Below are 22,734 nucleotides of genomic sequence, written 5' to 3' on the forward strand. Positions count from 1 at the left end.
ATCCAGAGTCAATCGGACAGAGGTATATCAGACGGAAACGTAATCGGATTCAGAAGTACAGAGGCATAATAGACAGAGCCTTATCAGAATCAGAGGTGTAGAAGTACAACAAACAGAGTTTTGATTAGAATCAGACCACTCCTATTAAGGCTCCAGTGATTCACGAAAATTTCCCTTTGTCGGCATCTCGTTATTCACTCCGACCATTGTGTCACAGATTATCTCATCGGAACCTGTTTACTCATTCATAAACTTGTTCGTCAAATTGTTATATAAATCGTCTTACGTGTCGCTTATCGACTCTTTCGAAAGTTTTGCTTAATCACATCTCTTATCCTTCATCTTTCCTACTATCCATACTCATTTTCTTTTTCAGATATCGTCGCACTAAACCGAGTTGTAAGGTAATCAGGGTTTTTCTATTCTTTGAAAACATTCGTGTCCTCACCTCCACTTCGTTTCGTGTATTCGGTTTAGTAAGACCTTTCGTTTATCACAACGTTAGTCGCCGGGACTCGGCTCTTGATCCATATGGGTATCAGACAAAAATCATACACATACATATACATTTACATCTTATACTACACTTGTAAAAATTTTAGTATCCTTCCCAGGGGGTCACCCATCCCAGAATTGCTCTAGCCTTAGCACGCTTAACCTCGAAACTTTCACGCGTTTTGACGCGTTAAGGCTAGTATAACTTCGTCGACTGCCCCGCACGACCTTTTCCACGTAATTTAGGGAAGATCGGGATCTTAGTAAATTTTCGGAAAATTCTCGTAGTGGGTCCCACCCCGGGCTATACCATACAATTACCATGTTGTCTTTCTGAATCTTCAATATTCACCTTCATCTGGGGTTTCTAGATTCACACTGATAGTGGGGACATCTCAGTCACCCTTGCTTTTAACCACTAGGTCTTTAATCGTTTTAAACTTTCCGTCGTCGTCGTCGAATAATATTTTACAGATATCATACACACATCGGAAATTCTAGGAAACTTATGTACTCATAAATGATCAATCTCGGGTCTAACCTGGGGAGCTGCCGTGGGAACTGTGTCCATCATCATCGTCTTCTGTCTGGCCTCCACTCGCCTGGCCCCCGCTATTACCTGCGTCCGAATCAGAGGAGTATAGGTAGCCCGGCAATTCCTGGTTCACTGATGGCCAGGACAATGGACTGGAGTAGGGCGTAACACTCTCCGGGGAAGCCTGTCTAACATAGTGCTCTATCACAGGAGCTACTGGCACATCCCCGGAAACCTCCTCCTCCGGCGTCCCAGAGGAATGCTCGAGGGGATCTGCATCATGGCTATCCTCCTCCCTGGGAGTAAGAAGCTCTGGAGGTATCGTCGCCGGATCCTCCGAAGGGTCAGTATCATAACTATCTTCCCTGAGATCCTCTGCTCTGGGGATCAGAAACTCTGGAGGAATTGTCTCTGGATCCTCCGTAGGGTCTGTCTCAATCGAGTAGCTGGGGATCTGCCTACTCGGTACTGGTGATATCCTAGGGGCCTTCTTAGCACCCCCATAATCAGAAGCAGTCCTCTTCATTCTTGTCAATCTACAATCACCTGCAGGAAGAGGATCAGAAACATTTTCCCCAAATACTGACACTGATGCTCTTTTGGAGCCTCGCTGTAGATACAACAATTCGTAGGGAAGCAACATCCTAACCATACAGCTTTATCGCACGATCTAAGATCCAAAGAAGGGTAACATCCTAGATGCCCTGTAGCCTCCTGTTTATAGATGTGGTGCACAACACACCGATAAACAAGACTCTACTAGACACGGCCTGTAGACATTCCGAGGACAAACCGCTCTGATACCACTTCTGTCACGACCCAACCCGTGGGCCGCGACTGGTATCCTAACTGGATACCCATACGTACCTACCTGACAGAATCGGCGTGCCAGACAGAAAATTTAAAAAAAGCGTTCTCAGATTCAAACTAATACAAATGCAGCGCGCTCGGAATTATATATGTACATAAGCATACTGAAACTTTCACATAAGCCGATGAGGCTAACATAACGGACAGAGTCGCAAAATTGTACACGCCTACCTGAACAGATGTAACCCGTAACCCACATACATATCTACAGGCCTCTAACAGACATACAAAGTCATATGACGGGACAGGGCCTCGCCGTACCCAGAATTTCCATACATGCAAAATATACAGAGGACAGAAGATATATACCAAAAGTACTTGCTCAGGATCAAAGGAGCTCTCCAAAATAGCAGAATTTGTGCCCTAGACTGGCGGCATATCACCGGGTGCGTCTGTACCTGCGGGCATGTAACGCAGCCCCCGAAGAATCGGGGGTCAGTACGAAAAATGTACCGAGTATGTAAAGCGAAAATATAACAAACATAATCATAGTTTGAATCAGAAGCACAAAAATATAGCGAACGGAATTATAACCCAACAGACAGACGGAAGTATACCGGACGGAAGCATAGTCCAGACGGACAGACAGAGGTATACCGGACAGAATCATAACTCAGTCGGACGGACAGAAATATGGTCCAGACGGACGGGCAGAATCACAATCCATACGGACAGACGGAATCATAATCCATCCGGACAGACAGAATAATAATCCATACGGACAGACAACATCAGAATCCATACGGATAGACAGAATCAGAATCCATACGGATAGACAGAACCAGAATCCATACGGACAGACAGAACTAGAATCCATACGGACAGACAGAATCAGAATCCAATCAGACAGACAGAATCATAATAGGGCACAGGAACGTGGTCGCCACTCCTGCCTTTGGCGCCACAACATATCATATTTCAGAAGATTTCATATCTTCGAACATCTCCGTCACATAACACATCGTATCATAACCACGGTAACCCCGGGGACAGATCACACCCCGGGAAACCGGACACGTCATACTTCGTAACATATACACGGTAACCAGGGACGGACATATACCACAGTACCCCGGAACCGGACACATCATACTTCGGAATTCATACATGGGATCCGGCCCCCGACAAGGGACTCGGCGGCCCATCTGCACGATATAAACCGGCCGGGGATCCGGTGAAAGGAATCATAGCACATGCACGAACTGATTAATGAGAAACCATATACATACAGATCATTATACATACCCAGTCAAATTGAGGTAGGCCATATGGCGAGTCAAATTCGAGTATTCGGATAGTGTTCATTATACGCGCCTATATCCTACTTGGGAAGGCACGACAGATTATCACCGAAATCAGATTTCCAGATATCAAAACCATTTTGTAGGATTTATATAAAAATAGTCATATCATGATCAGAATAATAGTCCAGATGTTACTTTTGAAAAACAGACAGGAATAACGCAATTTAGGTCATACAAGAGGTATCGGAGCTCCGTAGGCCCACCTCGGACCAACCCGAGGCGACATACGTAAATTACTGATAATAGACCTTATGAGGTCATCCATAATCATATGGAAGTATTCCGACTCCGTTTAGGAAATTTTTATACAAAAGTCCACTTTAGGAACAAGTTATAAGAAAAATGATTCAATCTTACTGAAGGAATTGGAGCGGATTTCCATCTCGGATTCCGAGGAACGGAGTCGTATTCAAGGCTCGCGGTCGAACCTATTATGTTCAGAACATGCCTAAGAATGAAGGGGTAGGCTTTACATACCTCGATTGCGTCTTACGCTCGCTTGGCTTCGAATCCAATTTCGTCCAGAATCTACAAATGGTCAAGTTTACCAATTGTCAATTCAAGCCTTTAGGATTCCATACTTAATCACATAATTGCCTACCGAAATTTCGGCAACATTTCCCCTATATATATAACATCCCCGAGACTTAGCTCGGCTTAATATATCAACACAGCAACCCAACAATTCAACAACAACATCGATAACAACATCAAATATCACAAAACACATAATATGGCATAACTAGCCATCTTTCCGACATAACACAATATCTTTCATTCCGACCTTACACTTCCAAACCAATCTTAATCTTTCCATATTCATCATTAGTCATGATCATTACAACGCAAATAGGAAGCATTTCATATCCTTTCTACAATATATTCACAAGGTATACACGATATACAAACTTTTCACCAAAACCATAATTCATCTAAAATTCCCAATCTTCAACATAATCGTTCATAATGCATTCTTAACTTCCAATTTCATTGATGAATATCATGATTTGCACCTTACCACTTTTATTTCCATATATACATAAACTACAATAAAGTTGCATATTTCCTGCAACAACTTAACAACAAACTTTCCATAACAACAAGAACCATTTTTCTTCCATTCACTTCACAACAACACAATCATCATACTAAGGAAATTTAATTTATCCTCCACCATCAACACAACACCACACGGCTACACTCCATATTTCCAATTTCCGTCGAATTCATTCAACTTTCATTTCCAATACAATTTCTACCATAACCATAACTAGATTACAATACAAAATTCAACACATCTCAACTACACCATCATACACACACACGGCCATACACACACATTCACAACACACAAAATTTTCATGCTTTTCATTCATTCCCACACACTACAACATATATACATATATTCCATGGTTTAAAAATGATAAAATTCTTACCTTTTCTCAACTCTTCCACTTGCCACAAATGGTAATTTCTTGCCAAAATAATTATATCACCTTGAAGAGAATTTTGAGCTTAGTAGAAATTCCAAAAGAGATGGATTTTTGAACCAAGAATCAAGCTCCAAGAATTTTTTTTTCTTTTTCTCTTTCTCTTTCTCTTTGGCCGTGGCCTTTTTCTCCTCCTCTCTCTCTCAATTTTTCTTGAATGTTCCAAAAGATGAACATTGATCCATGTATATACTTATCCCTTTTGTTAATTTGTCACATGGAATAATATTCCATGGACTTGGGCCATGAAGTGTGGCCGGTTGGGCTCCCTTTGTTGGGCCTCATTTTATTATTTTTTTGAGCCCAATTCATCAAGAATTCTTATTTTTTAATTTCCGAAACTAATTTCCAAAATTCCAATTTTGCCCTTGGCCTCCTTTCGTAATTCCACACCAATGTATTCATAGCCGACACATTCATACCAAGTAAGGTCCAAATATGGCCTCATTCATTACAATTCAAGTTATCTCGAATTTTTCGAATACACAAAAATGCCGGATGAAACAATAGCATAGCTTATCATATCATAGTATAGCTTGTCATAGTATGTCATGTCATGGCATATCATAGCATATCATGTCATAGCATATCGTATCATAGCATGTCTGGTCATGACATGGTAGATCATATCATAGCGCCGAACAATGTCGGCTCGCCCACATAGCACCGAAATATATCGGCTCACCCATATATCCCGCGTCCGGGCACCCCGCGTCCAGGATGATAAACCAGCTGATCCGGTGGCAATGAAACATGTTTCCCTTCCCATTCCCCCATATATCCCTTCCCCCCATCCCAGGTTTATATACATATCTTATATGCATGTACATATCTTATATACATATACATGGTTTACATATATAGATATCATATAAGCACGCAAGGGAGCCAAAAGAAAAATCATGTATCTATCGGAGTGACGTAAGGTCGGTGACCTCCGATTACATTATGAAATACTTGTGATCGCTTTGTCTCTCCTTGAAGGAACAAATATTTTAAGGCGAGACTACCAACAGAGAACAGAATTAGAAGTAAACATAGAATACAATTATGGACATCATAGATGTCAACTCATAGGCTTTGGAATCCTTAGAAAATAGGGCCACAGCTAGGAGATAGAGGTAAGATCCAAAAACTAGTTTATCAATTTCATATTCACATTGAATCCTTAGCTTAGGAATCTTAGTCATAGAATCGTTCCGGTCGTACTTATCGTAGGCATATCCTCTTGTCTAACATTATTGTTATCATTATCATCATAGAAGTATCCCCGTTGGAGTAATTATAGTACTCATCATTTGGTAGTGAGATCGGGATCAAAGGTTCCCTTTGGATTCAACTTCAAGTAAGTCAATCAAGACTATAAGGAAAATCCGAGAGTAACGGCCCCACCTCGGGCCGAATGAGGTGGCGTATACGATTTGTATGTGTTACACGTCATGGCGTTACTTGTAATGGTCATAGGGTAATCGGGTCCCATTTATGCAAGTTCTAGGGGTTAGGAGGTCTTTCCAACATTTTGCACATTTTCTTATTCAATTCTACTGAAGGAAAAAGAAGAAACTTTAGGTGCGGATTCCGGGGAATAGAGTTGTCCCCGAGGCTCGTACCCAACTTATTACGTCTAAGACATGCCATAGAAAGAAGGGTGAAGCCTTACATACCTCTTTCCACTCCTTTTGCTATTCCGAATTCAAGCTGCAAATCCGCTAAAATCTGCAATTTGGTCACATTTACCCAAACTTTCATTAAGGTATTTAGAGTTGAAATCTTAAGGTAATACTTGGCTACTGAAATTTCGGCAGCACTTCCTCTGTAAATATACCATCCTCAACATTCAACTTAGTCAAATTCTCATCAATCACAATCCGGGAATTCAAACCCGGCCAAACTATCAATATAAATTCAACAACCACACTAGCGATTCAGATATTCAATTCAAGATACATGATATCAATTTACTTCTTTCTTCAAAACCTCCGAAATCCAATGAACACAATCTCAACCTTATAATATATATTCTGACAACACCATACTAATATCATTACATGCCATTCATGCAAGAACATTATTTTTAATTTACACAATCTTCCAACTACCAACACTTTACCAAGGTTATCAAATCTTTACTTGCAATATAAAATCCACAATATAACGACTAAAATGCTAAATAAACTTGCTCACTATCCCTTCACAACTCAACACACATGCACGGCAACATACACACTACACACTACACGGTCAACCTCAATAACATCATCCAATTTCCATCTTTAACATAGCATTCACCACAATAATAACCAAACACTAAATAAAATAATTGAAGCATGCTTACTACACATGCATACATGTGCACGGCCACATACCATATTCCTTTCCTTCATGAATTTCATCCATTTTAGCATACTACAACACATATAAACCATTTATAACACATAAAACAAGATCAAAACTCACCTTTCTTCTTCAACTTCTCACTTGACTACAACTTGGCAACTTGTATGATTATGAATTTTTCTTGCTTCAACAACAACTCCACCTTGTTAAGGACCCTTTAATTAGTTGGAAATAATTTTTGGAGGGATTTTGTCAATTTTTCTTGGCAATGTTTGCTAGGGCCGAATGGCCTAATTGTTTTTCTCCTTCTTTTCTTTTCTCTCAAAGTCTTGAAATTTCTAGAGAACTTTAGGGAAAATATGACTTAGTCATCTCTTATTTAATGAATTAAACCCCCTTCATGGGCTAAGCCCACACCATGGCCGGTTGGGCCTCCCTTTCCTCTTAAAAAAAATTCAAGCCCAATTATATTTTGGTTAGTTCTTGTAATTTATGAAAATAATTTTTTTCCGAATTCCAAATTTACCCTTCGTCTTCTTCCTTATTCTCAAGAGTCATATTACAACTTCCCTTTATGCTCTTGACCTTTCTCATTATCTTCACTTCTAGATTTTTCATAAACAACTCATGTGCCAAACAAAATAAAATGTGGCCTTGCTTGTTGTCTTCCCGCGATTGTTTTGAATTATCCGATTGCATAAAATGCGGGATATAACAGCTGGTGTCTGAATACCCTGCCCTATAGGGCGCATGGCTACAGAAGAAGACGAACCAGCAACCGACCCAGTAGGCGGAGTCATACCACCTGGAACACCTCTATAAGGACACTCTCTCATCATATGGCCTTGACGGCCGCAAGAAAAATAAGCACCTGCATCCAAACATCATTCCCCAAGATGGGGCCTACCACACTGAGAGCACCGAGGCAAATGTGGCCTCGGCTGACTCGAACCCCTGTTCATCTGCGAACCTAAAGCCTGGAGCTCTGACCGGCTCTTGAATACCCTGTGAGGTCAAATCTCATACCCGGGAACCGTAGGGGTGCACTTTGTGCTGGCTGGGAAGGATATCTAAAATACTGCTCAGGCTGCCCGTCTTGAAACTCACCAGAATAACCCGCTGATCTAGCCCTCTCATGCTAGCCTCTTTTATAATCTCCATCTGGCTGACGTCCCCTGTGTCGATCCTCTACCCCCTGGGCGTATGCCTGTACTCGAGCAATATCCATACCTGGCTGAAGAGCCACGTCCATACAACCATCAATCAGATGACGATCTAGTCCTATCACATAACGATCCAGTCTATCTGCCATATCAGCTACAATAGTCGGCGCATACCTAGCCAACGAATCAAACTCAAGGATATACTCTCGAACACTCTTGCCATTCTGCCAAAAATGTAACAATCTATCAACTCTAGCCCGCCTCATTTATGGAGTCAGGAAGTGGCCAAGGAAGGCCTCCATAAACCTATTCCCTACCGCGGGAGGAGCATCCTCGCCCCTAGATAACTCCCAAGATTCATACAAATTTACAGCTACATTCCGCAATCGATACGAAGCCAATTCAAAAGACTCAGTCTCAGAAGCCCTCATTATCCTCAATGTACGCTGCATGTGTCGAATAAACTCTCGTGGATCATCCCCTTGCTTTGAACCAAAAAACACTGGAGGATTACAATTCAAGATGTCACGAACCCTCAAGCTAACAGACCTATCCGCATAGTCAACCCCTGGTCCATGCCTACGAGCCTGCCCTGCCACTAATCTTGTCAGCAACTCAACTACATCTCTCATGGCCCTATCTTCCGCCCCTAGCTGAGGAGCTAGAGGCTCATGTACTGGGGCCTTGGGAGCTGGCGGTGGTGCTGACCCCTGGACTGGAGCTGCTGCTGCGCTAAGCTCCACTGGAGGTGACGGTGTTGCAGAGCTCGCTGACTGGGCAGTTGTCGCTTTCTTTAGAGGCATAGCTGGAACACAACAATTTGTTAGGGAGGGATTATCCTGATAACATAGCTCTATCGCACGATCTAGAGTTTGAAGGAAAGGTAACATACTAAATGTCCTGTAACTTCCTGTTTATAGATGTGCTGCACCACACACCGATAAACAAGACTCTACTAGACACGGTCTATAGACACTCTGAGGATGAACCACTCTGATACCTCTTTTGTCACGACCCAAATTAACGGGCCATTACTAGTGCCCGAGCTGGACACTCGTATACGAACCTGCTAGCTATAATCGGACTGATAATATGTCACGACCTGGCTAGGGGGCCGCGGCGAGCACCCGGTGCTACCCCACCCGGGCACCCCCTTATCGTACATAACATAACATCTAGGTGAACCATAAGTCAATTCGTGCTTTTCTTATCGTTAATCATATTGATCCCATTAGACGACCATCATCATTTAACATATCATAGGCATCTATGCCACATCATAAGTACAAGGCCGACGAGGCCAACAAAAGATATCAAAAACATGGGCCGACATGGCCGAACATCTCTACCCACATACACATGACTACGAGCCTCTAAGAGTATGACATATCACATTAGCGGGACAGGACCCCGCTATGCCCATAATTATATACACAAAAGAATGAGTACCCAAAAGATATGGCTTCGAAGTAAATGGAGCTCTCTATGTAATCTCCGAATAGGCAGCTATGGATCAAGTCTGTCTCCCTGTGCACCTGCGGGCATGACGCAGCGTCCCCAAACAAAAGGACATCAGTACGAAGAATGTACTGAGTATGTAAAGCATGAGCAACATCAATAAGTAAGCAGCATGGACAACATATGAAAAAGCATAGAAGGGGAGACAATATGTCACGACCCGACTAGGGGCCGTGACGAGTACCCGATACTTGTACCGAGCACCCCTTATCTATCATATTACCTTTACTTCATGGCAAGCCGTGTAAACAGAGCCATATATTTTTTTTTTCCTTTCTGAACATTAACATTAGCAGCGTCACCATAAACATAAGTAGTAAGCTTTCCGCTATCGCGTTATACCGGGACGCGAACAATTCAAAATACAACACATCTAACTGTACATAGCTGACTGTGCATATCTGTCTACGAGCCTCTAGACATAGTACACTTATACATAGAAAGGGTCGAGTACTGTCGTGCCCGCATGTACATACACAAAATAGTACCGCTGGAGTGAGGCTCCGAAACAACTGGAGCGTTGTCAAGTGTGGCTGGTAGAGCTTCCAAGGATCACGTCCACCTGTCTGCTGACCTGCGCGGCATGAAACGCAGCATCCACAAGAAGGGACGTCAGTACGAATAGTGTACCGAGTATGTAAGGCATGAATAGTAGCATACGGAAAGTATAAAACGGAAATAACGACATAAGAGAATAATAGCACATGTCCTGAGGTAGAAACATAACCTGTATATATATATACCCTTGGCAGGTGCTATGCGTACTTAGCTTTCCTTTAAGAATCTTTCCTTGTTCATATACATATACATATAAAATAGGACATCTCATATTGCTGAGGCGTCGGCAGCCGATCCATTTAACCATAAATATACACATCCCGCGTCCGGGACGATATCATATCATGTAATGCCAACTGATCAGGTGGATATGCGTTCATAACGCTCTGCCCTTACCTCCATTTCCCCCGTATACATATGCATATATCATGTACATATATCAACGTCTATAGCGCTCTAGCTCTTTTATCATATACATATATGTGTGTCATGTAGGTACATCAGCGTCTATAGCGCTCTGGTGCTTTTATCATATACATATACGTGTATCATGTGCATGTATCAGCATCTATAGCGCTCTAGCTCTTTCGTCATATGCATATTTTAAAAATATATACACATATCTTACATACATTTACATGTCTTATATGCATTTACGTATCCTATATACATATGTCTCATAGGCACGCAGGAAAGCCCAAAGAAGAATCATGTAGTCATCGGAGTGACGTAAGGTCGGGGATCTCCAATTATATTATAGAACACTCGTGATCGCTTTGTCTCACCTTGAAGGAACGAGTATTTTAAGGTGAGACTACCAACGGGGAATAATATTAAAGTAAACGTAGAATGAAATCGGGGCATCATAGATGACAGTTCATAGACTTTGAAATCTTTTAGAAAATAAAGTCATAGCTAGGAAATATAAATAATATTCAAAAATTATTTTATCATTTTCATGTTTACATAAGATACTTAGCTTAGTCATCTTAGTCATAGAGTCGTTCCGGTAGTACGTATCATAGGCATATTCTCTTATCTAACATCATTGTTATCATTATCGTCATGGAAGTGCCCTCTTTAGAGGAGTCATAGTATTTATCATTTGGTAACGAAATCGGGATCAAAGGTTCCCTTTGGATTCACTTCAAGTAAGTCAAGCAAGACTGTAAGGAAATATCCAAGAGTAGCGGGCCCACCTCGGGCCGGATGGGGTGACGTATATGATTTACATATATTACGTGTCATGTCATTACTTGTGAGGGTCCTAGGGTTATCGGGTACCACTTATGCATGTTCTAGGGGTTTAAGAGGTCTTTCCATCATTTGCACACTTTCTAGTTCAATTCTATTGAACAAAAAGTGGAAAACTTTGGATGCGGATTTCGGGGAAGAGAGTTGTCCCCGAGGCGCGTACCCAACTTATTACGTCTAAGACATGCCATAGAAAGAAGGGTGAAACCTTACATACCTCTTTCCGCTTCCTTTGCTATTCCGAATTCACGTTGCAATCTCGTCAAAATCTGCAAATTGGTCATGTTTACCAAAACTCTTATTAGGATACTTAGAGTTGAATTCTTAAGGAAACATTTGGCTACCGAAATTTCGGCAGCACTTCCCCTATAAATACTCCATCCCACCAAGTTCAACTTGGCTAATTTCAATCAACAACAATCCCGGGAATTCAATCCCGGCCAAAATATCAACCACAATTCCAACAACAACAATACTAACAACTTCCATATTCAATCAACTTACTACTTCTTCCAAAAACTTTCTAACTTTAATGAAAACAATCACAACCTCATGATCTATATTCCAACAACATCATACTAACCACATTACCTTCCATGCATGCAAGAACATTACATTCAATTCACATAACTTCTAAAACAAACCTCCACCTACTTCAACTTCACAAGATTATTATGCATCCATTAGCAATCTAGCATCCACAATTCAACTACAACCAAAACATTAAATAGAATTGACCCCTTTTCTTCCATATTACCCTACAACTACACGACCAACATCAAGCATACACACTACAACCTCTCCAAATTTATTCCACTTCCATTTTCCACATATCATTCACAACAATAACAACCAAACACTAGATAAATTAATTAAAACACAATTTCTACACACATATACATGTTCCATACCTCACGGCCACACCCCTATTTTTATCTCTTTCATGAATTTCATCCATTTTAACATACTACAACACATATAAACCATTCATAACACATAAAGAAAGATCAAAACTCACCTTTCTTCTTCAACTTCTCACTTGACTACAACTTGGCAATTTGTATGATTTTGAATCTTTCTTGCTCCAACAACAACTCCACCTTGTTAAGCACCCTTTACTTGGTAGGGATTGATTTTTGAAGAATTTTTATCAATTTTTCCTTGAAAATTTACCCTTGGCCGAAATGGCCTTCAACTTTTCTCCTTCTCTTTCTTGTTCTTCAACTTCTTGAATATTCTAGAGGTTGTGTGATAAAGATGACTTAGTCATCTTATTTATTGACCAAATTTTATTTAATATGGGCTTGGGCCATAACCATGGCCGGTTGGGCCTCACAAAGTTGGGCCTTATTATTATTTTTTGATTTGTTTGGGCCAACTCGATTTGGTCCCGAGTTGGGCCTAGCCCACTGACCTTTCGACCTTAAAACGTTCATATCTCCTTGTACCGACGTCACCTGGGCACCCACGACCTATGGTTGGAAAGCTAATTCAATTATCTACAACTTCTATTTCTTGATACTTTTCCAAATTCCAAACTTATAATACCGGTTTTGCCCCTTGAAGTCAGATCCCCCGAAAACGTTTTCTTAAAAATATTCGTTTGGAGGACTTCCACTTTGATTTGGCCCAAGGGTCCTTCTTGAGTAGTGTTTAACTTCTCATATGTGATTCATATGAATTTTCAGATGTCCCAAAAAAATCTCAATGTGTGGGTCCCACCTCATCAAATAATCTGACGTTCAAAAATACGGGATATAACACAATAATATCATCGTCATAGCGCTTACCTGCCTTTCGTAGGACTTTCCATTTTTTTCATACGTATTTGTACACCTACGTCATCATCCGTATTCCATAATAGTACTCGTACCATACTTGTGCTCATATTCGTATACATGTCCTTATTCGCATTCGTATACCTAGTCTTTTCACATTCATATTCATATTATATACATAGCCATACACTTATATACATACATAGCGTGCCCGACCATAAGGTTCGGTGTTTCATACGTACTTAGCCAACCAAGGCTCAATGTTATTTCTACCTGGCCCTACCAAGGCTTCAGGGTTATCCGTACCATCTGCAGACGTGCGCGCGCGTTACGTAATCATATACATACATACCTATATACATCCATATACATATATTCTACCCGGCATTATAAGCTCGGGGTGTCATTATAGCCCTTCATAGGCACATGTGAATATAATAGCCCGTAGGCACCTTTAGCAACATTATTATTATTATCGTCATCACTATCATCATCGTTTTCGCTACATCTCTATCTTATGCTTACTCGTCAATGGGGTGCGTAGTACATTGGTAGCACGTATCAAGGGTCGTGAGCTTATGAGCTTAGAGTGTCAATCACTTGAATACAACATACTCCTATAGAGGATTTAAGAGTTTGGCCAAGGAACCATGCCTTATGAAAGAAGGGTTAGCCTTACATACCTTTTCGTCGGACTATTCTACACTTGCACGTTTCCTTCCAATGCTAGCGTCTATACCTTCATTAATTTCATAACAATGGCCATTAGTCATTCACATCATCCACATTATCTAGATTTCTCAATTTGCTTCTAATTCTCCCATATTTATGGTCATGACCTCCAACTTCGTCCATTCGTCTAAAGTGTCGAGTTCATGATCTTAGTACCATTTATAATACATTCATATCATAACACAACAACATTCATAATTTAATTCAAACTATTCCTCAAAATGTCAATATTCACCATTCATGACCTAGTTGACCACATTTTCTACAATCCATGCATTTTAATTCTCCAATACCTTAAACATCTTGTAAAAATCATGAATCTTACCTTAGAAGTTGTAGGAACAAGCTTTGGTTGATAATACTCCTCTTTGAGCAAAACCCTCGTTTTTCTCCATTTGGATTTCTTGACTTGGATGATCCTTGATGATTCCCTTATCCTTGATTCACTTGTCTTAATGTTATTGATGGATTACAATCCTTGAAAACTCATATAATAAATGTAGATAGAAGTTTTAGAGAGAAGTGGTGTAATGTGGAAATGAAATAAGACAAGTCTTGATCCTCATATTTAATGAATTGAAAAATCTGTGCTGGGTGAACAGTGGTCGTCCATGGAGGTTTACGGTCCGTATTTCAGTTTACGGACCGTCCCTCGTGGTCGTCTTTAAGCTTAAGCAGAACCAGAAACTTAAGGCTGCATGCATGGTGATTTACGACCATGGTTTACGGGCCGTAAATCACTTTACGGTCCGTCCACCAGGTCGTATTTAACCATTTCCTTGGCTGGCAGAAAGTTGAAGCTTTTGCATGGTAGTTTACGGACCGTATAGCAATTTACGGTCTGTATTTTGCAATACGACCACTGGGCAGTTGCAATTCTGCAACTTCCCATATTTCTTAGACTTCTCATTTTAATCACCCCCGTCCATGCACATGCATTGCTCACCTGGTATCTCATCTTAACTCAGCCAACTTCCTCGTCTCACATCGGATACTTTCGAAATCTCACCTAAGGTCATCAAACGTCGTTTCTCGCTCATAGACATCATGCACTCATATTCATCACTAGTTCATCCACTTGCGTACCAACGGAAAATTTTCCGAGGTGTAACATAATAGGACAATGTGGAAAATTTGTAAAAACATGCTGTAAACTCATAATGCCATATACCAAAATGAACCTGTCTCCTGAGGAGTCACAGTTAAACAAACATAACAAAATATGCAAGCCGACAAGGCTGCCACTGTACGCGGGAATATCCAAAATGAACTACATCTGTATAGCTGACCAAACCATATATAAAACCCACATATGTCTACAAACGACTAAGAGTATAACAAAGTCTACGTCAAAAGGATCTATACCAAAATGACTCAAGCTCCAAAATAATGGAGCTCTCCACGCAACTAACCGGAAGTCCTAAACCGGAGGATCACCAAATTGGAAATTTGTGCCTGCGGGCATGAAATGCAGCCCCCAAAGAAAGGGGGTCAGTACGAATAATGTACTGAGTATGTAAGGCATAAATAACAACATATATAAATATGAAAGGTAACATGGAATAGGAGGGATAACTGGTACCTCTTAAAATCATATAGACACAAGCACACATATATGTACACATATAATATAAGTATTAGTGTTGCGGAACGTGCCACCTGATTCCAAAAGTATATCATATGTTAGTGCCGAAGAACGAACGGCCCGATCCATATAAGTTAGTGCCAAGGAACGTACGATCCGATCCACATAAGTTAGTGCCGAGGAACATATGGCCCGATCGATAAATGTCATATGTACACATACATAATGTAATTAGCATGCATGAAAGCTCATATGAAGGCTACAACTTTATCAGAGTGTCGTATGGTCGGGAACCTCTGTTGTTATATTATGGAACAACGATTATCGCTATATCTCACCTCGAAGGAACGATTCATAAGGTGAGACCAACAACAATGAACAAAATCGAGAAAATCACGAAATAACTCAACATTCTCATAGCATCGTTGAAATCATAACTTGAGACTTTTAAACGTAAAATCATCATCATCGTAATCCTCATAAAAACATTCTCATCTTTAATATCATAAGAAGCTTTAAGAGTCATAAACTTCTAGCGCTTAGAAATAAGTTTGTTATAGGAACATGTATGGGATCATAACATAAGAATCATGCCTTTAAAAGAAATGGGCGAGCCTTAATATACCTTGAAGCTTATCTATTCACCCAACTTCTACTTATCAAACTCGCAATCTATAATCAAGGGAATTCATACTATTGTTAGGCTCGTTATCAAGTGCTTATCTTAAGCCTTTAAATTAACTCTTCCCAGAATCTGCCGAAATTTCGGCAGCACCTCCCCTGTTTATATCCCTAGCCCAAAATTTCAATACCAACAACCAACAACAACAACAACAATACTAATATCATCAACACCATCATCAATATCAAAATATTCCAGGAAACATCCTATACGATGTTTATCCAACTTCTCGACCAACAACATTATTATACGATCATTTAATCACTCTATCTTCATAAATAAACAAAAGGTAATATGAATAGGAAGATATTCATACCTTGTTCCTATTAAAACAACAATATCTTCAGTGTTCGCCAAGAATTCAAACTGAAGTCCATCACAAAATGATACTACAATCACAGCTACGCGCTATTCGAACTTAAACCAACACTTAGCCACTTAAAATTCACTCAATTTAGTGGTATCCCCACCCCTCAACTATTTTCTGGATTTTTCTTGGACCAAATCTGATAAAAATGGGGGTTTTACCGCTTAATATAGGTAGCCAAAGTCGGTGGAACCGACTTTAAAAGTGGCCTTCGCGAAAGCGAGGGACCCTTACGAATGCGATGGTCTAGAATATTCATGGCCATCGCAAATGCGAGACCCTGTCGTGAACGCGAAGGGTAATTCTGCCCAGTTCGACAAGATTTTCGTTCTTCACCCGATTGACCTCCAATCCTTCCGACACTTCTTATCCATGATCTTAAACCCTCATAACCATAATATAGGTCCATACAATCGCATATATCACTGTATCCATATGCTTAATACTTGTGTCGTTCCTTAACTCTGAAGGTTACCCTTCTTGATAAAAATTCCACGTGCTTGTACTTAGGGACGAACGTTCCCCTGAAAATACGAGGTGTAACAAACAACTTCACATCAACCCTTAGCAAATTTTTATACAATTCTTCCTCATCATCATCATTACCTTCCATGACAAGATTATACCCATATTATACTAAGAATCATGACTCAAGTTAGCTTACTTCTCAAAAACATTATAAAAGCTACATTCAGACCTCATTTTCTACTTTCTTCTTCTACCCAAGTTGTTAAACAACCAAGCATTCATGATAACATGAAATAAGCATTAAAACTAACCTTTAGCAAGACTTCTAACACATGGGCATCTTGATTCTTGCCTCTTGATCTTTGTTTCCTCTTGGGTTAGAGTGGGATATGCTTGCAGAAGGGTTTTGGAGCTCTCAAGGCTTTTGTAAATGTAGGAAATGAGATAAAAGAACAAGGGGCATCTATTTATACAAAAAAATAAAAACCTGCCCGATGGACTTATACGGACCACTTATACCATCAGTACAATATTATACGGTCCGTATAAGTGGACCGTATAACACAACCATGAAAATACCCCCCTATGAAAGAGTCATGTTAGACGGACACTCTTATACGAACCGTATAAGTGGTCGTATAACTCACAGTTATCCGAAACTTTCTCTCGTTGATTCGTTTGACTTCCAATCCTTGTGGAACCTTCTTGGCACTTATACAACACTTCATTAACCATACAATGGGCCCTATAGCATCCCCTCAAGAAATTATCAAATAAATATTATCCCAATTATAGCGAAAACCTTTCCGAACACGACTTACCTTTCACTTCCCTCAACAAACTAAATTTCACATATTCATATGACTTTAAAATATTATAGTATGCATCTTAAGCTATCTAATACTTCCTTTAATCTCGCAAGGATTTCATAATCACCTAAAATTCCCGTTAGCCTACTCACAAGGCGACAATCCGAAATTTCCCAGATGTAACATTCTTCCCCCCTTAGGAACATTTGTCCTTAATGTTAGGCTCTTGGGGATTCTATAAAAAATTTGCCAAAGTTTCCCCTGTAATAAGGCACTACCATCCTGCCACAACAACCCAAAATACATCCCCTCACAGGGCTACAACAACCACAATAACCATGGTCATACACGACCAAGAAAGCATCAAGGAAAGAACTACATACTTGAGGACAGCCTGAGTCTCCTCTGGAGGTAGAAATAAATGCGGGTACCCGAACTTCATGTCTTCTTCTGCTTCCCAAGTCATTTCCTCACTATTATTATTTCTACACAAAAATTTAATTGAAGCTACATCTTTTGTTCTGAGTCTCCGTACTTGCCTATCTAGAATGGAAATGGGGACTTCTTTGTAGGATAATTGCTTAGTGACTTGGACGTCATCTATCAGTACAACTCTAGAAGGATCTCCAATGCACTTACGAAGCATCGATACATGGAAAACTAGGTGAACAGACTCCAAATTAGGGGGTAGGTCTAATTAATAAGCCACTTGTCCTACCTTGCGCACAATCTCATAGGGTCCAATATACCGGGGACTAAGCTTGCCCTTCTTGTTGTTACACCTCGAAATTTTTTCTGTTAATGCGCAGTGAATAGACCAACGAAGAGCACGAAGTATACAGTATTGCAATAAGTAAGGAATGACATTTGATGACCCTAATTTAGATTTGAAAGACGTTCGAGGTAAGAGAAGAAAGTTTGCCAAGAGGAGGCAAGACATACGATAGGTATTAGAAAGGATTTACGAGTAGAAAGTTAATGGCGACTTAATGATGTTTTGAAGGAGAGTTATAACGTCCCTTGGATTTTTAGTGAGGTGCTAAACAAGTGTCAAGAAGGTTCCATAAGGATTGGAGATCGAACGAAATGACGGAACCCATTTCAGAGAAGTGGAGTTATACGACCACTTATACGGTCTGTATAACTTTATACGGTCCGTATAAGGGGTCCGTATAAATCCCAGCAGGGAGATGCTTTTCTGGTTGGTGAACCACGGCCACTTATACGTACCTTACAATACTATACAGACCGTATAAGTGTCCGTATAGTACCAGACGCGCTGATTTTTAGTTTTTGTATAAATAGTTGCCTTGGGTTCTTTTACTTCATTTTTCATCTTCTACAAGTATTGAGAACACAAAACCCTTCTCTAAGCACATTCCACTCAAGTTCAAGAGAAAACCAAGATCAAAAGACTAGAATCAAGTGTTTATGTGTTAGAATGCTTCAAAGGGTTAGAGGACGACAAAAGATTCCATTGGATGTGAACAAGGGTTTTTGTTCAAGTGAAGTATTTCCAATCAAGGTTCATTCCTACACCATATAAGGTAAGTTTTATGGTATTTTCATGTTGTTTAAGGTATTAAGACATTGAAAGACTTGGATTGTAGAAGAATATAGAAAATGGGTCTTGAATGTGAGAACAGTGATGTTTGTGAGTAGTAGCTTGGGTTGAGTAATGATTATTGATATGTTATGATTATAATCATGTTATAAATGATATTGAGAACATGGGATAAACATTTTATATGAGCGAATGTAATAGTGTGCTATGACCATGGATATGGATGATTGGAAGTCAATTCAGAAGTAAGGATAATGTGGGTGAATAAAGACTATTGTTATGATGTTGTGAATGTTATTATTGATGTTTGGTAGTTGATATATGATATGGAGGAAGTCGTATAAATAAAGGAGATGTTTTCAAAATTTCTCTAGCTTTAGTCATGTATGCTAAGCTATCGATTTTCTAATGATAGTATAACTCTAATGAAGGTAGAAACGTGAGCATTGAAGGAGAACGTGCATATGATAGATTAGTTGAACGGAAAGGTATGTAAGGCTAACCCTTCTTTCATAAGGCATGGTTCCTTGGCCACATATCTAATCTTCTATAAGCCTATGATGTCCTCCAAATGATGCTATCTTCAAAAGCTACTAAGCTCATGATTCTCGATATGTTACGATTGTACTAAATTCCTTATATGATGAGTAATCCTCTAAGGATAGATGTAATGAACGATGATAGTAATGATGCTGAAGATTCTTATGAGCTTTTATGTATATGTGTCTATGTATGACTATTATGAAACCCCGAGCTTATATGGCCGGGTAGTATATATATATATATATATATATATTGTGCGCGCACCACTGCAGTTGGGTACGGATAACCCTGAGACTTGGTAGAGCCAGGTATGTATAATCACCGAGCCTTGCCATGGCTGGGTATGCGAAACACCGAACCTTCATGGTCGGGTATGCTATGTACATGATATGGATATTTATATGATATAAATATGAGTATAAATAGGATCTCTCTCTCTCTCTCTCTAATGTTTTTGGAGGATATTAGCTGAAAATGATCAGCCCTCAAGTGAATTTGCCATATATATTAACGTTAATGGGCCTCATGGGCCGAAACATTAGTGTTTGGGTCGGGTCCAAACTTGCTGCCCTGCCAGCCCAAATTGCATCGTCCATATGTCCTTATCCAAATATCATTTTGACGAGCGGTTTGATGCGTTGGAAACTAGACGTGATGAACTTCATTTTAGGATTTTGAAACACCTTAAAATTCCTCATATACTAGGAGATATTCCCCCAACAATATGGGCTAAAAATCTGGTCCGAGATTTTACTGAAGTTGTTCCGATTCATTTTGTTTAGATTCGTTTATCTTCTAATCCTCTTCCAACTCTCATGTAACCTCTTATACATACATATACATACCCATATACATACATAACAATCCATACACGTCTCAAAGGGTCCAGAGAATCACCATAACCTTAAACGTAACTGGAGAACTTACGAAGCTTCGACGAAACTCCAATCGCAAAAATATATTCATATCTTTTATCCATCTTCTATATCATTACTAATAATCTCAAATACTTTAAAAGGGCACTCACATTACCTCATATACGCTCATAACGCGATTTCAAATCCTTTAGGTTACGATGTCACCTCGGGATACTTAAGGCAACCATATATATAACGATATTCTTACTAACTCGATTAAATTTCCTTGAACTTTCTTAACTCATTCTTTCTTGTCTTAATTAAAATAGCACAGACTCTTACGGGGTGTAACATCCTCCCCCCCCTTAGGAACATTCGTCCCCGAATGTCAAATTAGTCCTACATAATTATACTGCTTCTGGTGATCTTATAACGATTCACTTGTAACTTGAACTCATCTATCATGTTGTGCCTTTCTTTACTTAGACTAATGCCATTCTCCACCTGACATCTGTTAATATTGATCTTCCAAATATAGTAGACACGATTTAGCTACCTCCGTAATCGACTGCAACTTACCATATCCATCTATACTTGAAGCTTAAGTCGAGTTCTTCTTGCTCGTTCTCTTTAAATTCACTGTCTTCTAGTAACTAGCTCGTTCTGACCATCTCACTTAAACCATTTCGCAATTTTCCTTAATCCTACTTATAACACTTCAAGCATATTATCTCGTGTCGTTTCTCTATTTTTGACTCAACTCTTCTATTGCCCCTTTACTCAGGTTCACCTGGGTCCCCAATCCCTCCTGAAATGATCTCCAGAAATTTGCTGATCATATATGCTTTCCCAAAATAAAATTTCCCAAGTAAGGATGATGCTTCTTACGAATGACATGGAGGGTATCTCTTAGAATTTAACCCAACATAATAGATTTTCCCTATCGGTATCGACTTTCAAAACATGCTAAGAACTTATATCTCATTTTCCTATTCATATTTCTGGAAACATTTGGGCAGAGGTTCCTCTGTATTTCTTACTATCCCAAAACCTGCACGCAGGAAATACCGACTATGCCTCACAGGGCCAACACACATACGTATATACACATCATATCACATCGTATCATAGCCACACAGGGCTAACAATTTCAAATAAAAGAATAAAGGTGTCGGGACTTACCTCACATATGGCACCTCGAGATGTACCTGATCCTTTAACTATCTGTTCTGTTGTACTTTTCTATCCACCTTCTCTTTCATCCTCAAATCTCACATTTCAATCAAATTCCAATATTCTTACCTTACCCGACACGCCTCTTTCGTACCATAACTTACTTGCGTATTGTGTAGCTTCCAATATCATCGGTCACTTTCTTTTGTCGATATCATTCTTCAGCTGAAATCAAAGGTTAGTAAGAGGAATTTCATTTCTTATGGCTGGCTCTATCGCACGATCTAAGATCCAAAGAAAGGTAACACCCTAAATGCCCTGTAGCCTCCTGCTTTTCGATGTGGTGCACAACACACCGATAAACAAGACTCTACTAGACACGGCTTTGCAGACAACCCCTAGGACAGACCTGCTCTGATACCACTTTTTCACACCCTAATTCCGCTAGGGTGTGATGGGCACCCGACCCTTACCTAGGGCCGAGCGAACCCTCAGACTCTTGCTGCACATAAAATCATGTCAAACTTTTCAAATCAAATGAGATGAAATACATCGTAATTTTTTTTTTCCAGAAATATTCTTTCACGTAGCTTCCAAGCATAACGAATCAATAATCATACAAAATTCAGTACATAACACAGACCGACATTTT

The sequence above is a fragment of the Lycium barbarum genome, chromosome 5 (genome assembly GCF_019175385.1).
Source record: "Lycium barbarum isolate Lr01 chromosome 5, ASM1917538v2, whole genome shotgun sequence".
NCBI classification, from domain to species: Eukaryota; Viridiplantae; Streptophyta; class Magnoliopsida; order Solanales; family Solanaceae; genus Lycium; species Lycium barbarum.